The sequence below is a fragment of the Zosterops lateralis genome (genome assembly GCF_965231275.1).
Source record: "Zosterops lateralis genome assembly, chromosome: 1".
NCBI classification, from domain to species: Eukaryota; Metazoa; Chordata; class Aves; order Passeriformes; family Zosteropidae; genus Zosterops; species Zosterops lateralis.
This window is the reverse complement of record NC_139762.1, coordinates 70,150,834-70,154,935: the sequence shown is the minus strand read 5'-3', so window position 1 is coordinate 70,154,935 and position 4,102 is coordinate 70,150,834.

Sequence of the window (4,102 nt, the reverse complement as noted above, 5' to 3'; positions counted from 1 at the left end):
GGAGGAGGCGCGGCGGGACGGAGCCCCGGGGCGGGCGGGCGGGCGGGCAGGCGGTGCGGTGCGGTGCGGGGGGCGCGGGGGTGGCGGGGCCGCCCGTCCCTGCCCGTGCGGCGGCGGGACCGGCGGGGACGGCGCTGCCGCGGCGGGAGCGAGCGCGGCGCGGGGCGGGGGAGGCGGCCGCGGGGGGAGGGGCCGGGCCCGGCCGCCGCTCCGCCGCCCCATTGGCTGCCGGGGCGGGGCGCGGAACCGCGCGCCCCCATTGGCCGGCGGGCGGGGGGCGGGCGCGCGCGGATTGGGGCCCGCGGCGCTCCCGGGTCAGGGACGGAGGCAAAGGGCGGCGGGAAGCGGGAGGCGCTCCCGGCGCGGCGGGCGCCCCCTACGGGACAGCGGCGGCGGGGCCGGGCCGCCCCTCTGGGTCCCCGCCCATGGCGGCCTCTCCGCGGGGCGCTGAGGAGCGGCCCCGGGCAGGGGAGGCCGGCCTCGGCAGGGCACCCGCGGCAGGGCGGCGTGAGGGAGGGCGGGCCCGGGCCGGGGGCTCCCCGCTGCCGCCCGCCCCGGGATGGGCGGTGTGTGCCGGGTCCCCGCGGGCTCGGAGCTCGCCCTGGATGCGCCGTCCGTGGAGGGAAAGGGAAAAAAACCCTGACATTGGTTAATCATAGAATGGTTTGGGTTCAAAGGGGCCTTAAAGATCATGCCGACACAGCCTCCTGCCCTGGGCAGGAACGCCTCCCACCAGACCAGGCTGCTCAAAGCCCATCTGGCCTGTGCACCGCCGGCCATGGGCCACCACAGCTTCTCTGGGCAACTGCTCCAGTTCATCCCGCTCATCGCCCTCACAGCAACACAGCTCTTCTGTATATCCGACCTAAATTCCCCGTCGTTCAGTTTGTACCCGGTGCCCTTTGTTGTCACTGCAGTTCCTGACAAAGAGCCCCATCTCTGTCCTCCCTGTGGGCTCTCCTCAGACACCGGGAGCTTCAGACACTGCGAGGTCTGTACACAAACTCCTCGTGGAGAGTACGAAGCACCCTTTGTACACACACTCACTAATACATTGCCCGAGGTTACCAATTGACATGACGAAAATCGTGGAGATGTGTCGGAACGTTTCTGCAACCTGCCCTCAGAGTGGGACCAGAGCAGAGAGATCTCGTGTATTTCCCTGTATTTGTATGGGAAATACCCTGTGTCACTGAGTAGAAAGCACAAACCCTTTACGCAAGGTAATTAACAGACTTTATCACGGCGTGTTTTAAAGCCTGTTTTACATCATCGCTCCGGTAAAAACAGATGCAGGTTCTGTGGGACTTGGTTTCCACACTGGTTGAGCTCCACTGGGTTCTGCTGGCTGCAGCTGAAGTTCATGCTGCTCTCTTCTAAATCCAAAGGTTTTTTCCAGCATGGTGTTCCCTGCTTAGTGAAACTACAGGTTTTTCATGTTTTTCACATTAAAAGAAGGTAAAAGCACAGTTTTCAGCTTTAAGGCAGAATATTAGAACAAATATTAAAACAAACAGAACAAAACACCCAGAGCAGTTTGAATAAAGAAATTCCGTATATTTGAATTAGATCTTTAGATATTTATTTACCATATTTTCATTTAAGTTATAATCGTTTGCAACTTAAAAACTCACTCAGATTATCTTTTCTTGCTAGTTAATATGCAGTCATTAGCTTGTACAAAATAGTTTCTCTCCCAAAAAAAGCCCCAAAAACCAAAACAAAATAAAACCAAAAACAAACCAAAACAAAGGAAAAGCTAAAATCCCCTAGGCAAGAGGGTGTGCAGAAGGGCGTTGAAAGTAATATTGTATAGGAGTAGAGATTAGAAGTAGTGAGTAGGTGGTAATGAAAACAGAGTTGTGGGCAGCGATTATGCCGTTTTCAGGGTGAGAACAAAGGACCTGAATTTGATGCAGTAAAAGGGTGAGAAAACCAAGGATTAGTCTTGAAATGGGATTGACCTGGAATATGTCTTTGGTGGCGTTTTGAGTCCAGTGCTTCAGAGGTGGAGGCACAAGGAAGGCAGAGGAAGATATTGTGCATAATAAAATGCTAGCTGCTAGGGTGGCATCCACGGAAGTTGATTAGTGAGCCATCTAAGTATGTAAAATATGTTGTTAGCAAAAGTCTGAATAGGATGTGGACAGGAAAAAGCAGCAACCAAATATGTTAATTTCCTCTTTTACATATAAGACAGTCTATATGTGCTGTCTTTCCAACAACATCAAAATGACAGAAAAGAGGAGATTAATCAGATAATAACTATAGACTATTTCTAGACTTCCACCACAAACGACGTTGAGGCTTTCAAAACTCAAATGTCAGCGGTATAGAGATAGAACAAAGCTGATGGAAGTAAATCTTTCACTATATAACTCTCAAGATCAAAGTGAGGGGAAGATGTGAGTGCAAAAAATCATCTGCACTAAGCTCCCAGTAAAATGAAGGTTAAACATTTGTAGGCGACCTTCAGAATCCTTGAACTTTTGATATTGCGCTGTTCAATCACAGTTAAATGTTCACAGCTTACTAGTCTAATGGGGAAGTTCCCTTGTAGCAGATTTCATGGAAAAATCCGTACTGCTTTTTCTTCTGGCTAAGAGACCACTTCAGCAACCTTGGGACTGACAGTGGATCTGTGATAATGTTTGCTCTTGTTTTGCTCTCTGCTTTGTAAAGTGGCATTGACTTCTGTGTGAGAAAGGCATTCAAAGGGGAAGACCTTATGAACTCCATACAAGTTACCAATGAATTCCCCAGCAAACCTTTTTGATTCTTTTAAATAATGCCAGTGGAAACTGAAGTCTGCCCTCCCCAAGCTACCTGGTTTGTATTCATCTCACATGACCTCATTCAGGAGGAAATGCATTCCTGGCACAGGGGAATTGTTTACAATAGAGCTGTTTTCTCAATGACTGTGAACCTGGAAACTGAATGCTAACATAAACATCATAACACCACTCCAAACTGCAGTTATACATAAAGCAATACTTAATTAATCTGACCTTCATAAATAACATCACAAAGTGTATAATTTTCAAGAGCGAGCCGGCCAATGTCTGTATATACCCTGAGGATGGGGAGGGAGGAATGGGTAAAACATACTCATTACTTTGCTAATTAATCTGTAGAAGAGGCTTCAATACAACAGTGATGTGTTTAGAGAAGGATAGGGAATACAATACAAGTAGATGAAAGCAAAGTGTAAGAGCTGTTGCAGCTGTGGTTTTCTGCTTCCTCAAATTTAATTTAAATCTTTCAACAGAGTTTTGCAGTGACAATTTTGTGCGTTGAGATATTCAATATGAACTGAAGTGTGGCAACTGTAGAATCAAAGTTGTCATTTAAACGTGGAAACAAGTTTGTGGATAGGTAATATTGCAGGGCAAATGGCTGATATTAGAAATGTCCTTTTGATCTAAAAGATGCCTGCTCCCAAAACACATCAGCATGTAAAAGAAACATGTCGCGCTTCCAGAAGCCTTTGGGAGAGGGGATGAAATTTTGGAAGAGCGGGTAGCATGGTTACAGCCTCCAGCCTCTGGAGTCACTTTTGCTTGACTATTCATCTGCTGAATTTCTGGTTGTGTTTTCTCCCTATTGGCAAGGGCAGGGGAAGATCAGGATCCCATAGGCTACACTGTGATAAAGCTGGAGATGCCTTGGTGTGATTTCCATCCAAACTCTCCTATTGCATTTAGAAAAAGAAATATCAGTGGGAGAGTAACATCCATGGCCAAGCAAAAAAACTTCTCTTTTCTCTTTCTGAAATAACTTGCTTTCTTTTCTAGCCTTCCCCAACCCTCCTTTTTTTTTTTTTTTTCCTTGTAGCAAGCATAGATGTGGCATCTAACAGCCCTCTTAAGAAATTAGCATTAATGGTTACAAGAGATAAGAGCCATATTAGTAATTCTGGGATTCCTAGAAACTGAAGGTTTTAGAATAATGGCAATGTAAATAGGTGATTCCTGCCAACCAGCTTTCATGATCCCTTATCTCTTGAAGAAAAATAGTTAACGGGAGCACAAGAGCTGCTGTATTCCATCAGAAAAGGGTCTATCTAACATACCGTCTGTCCTTGTCCATTGTCTGTAGAGAA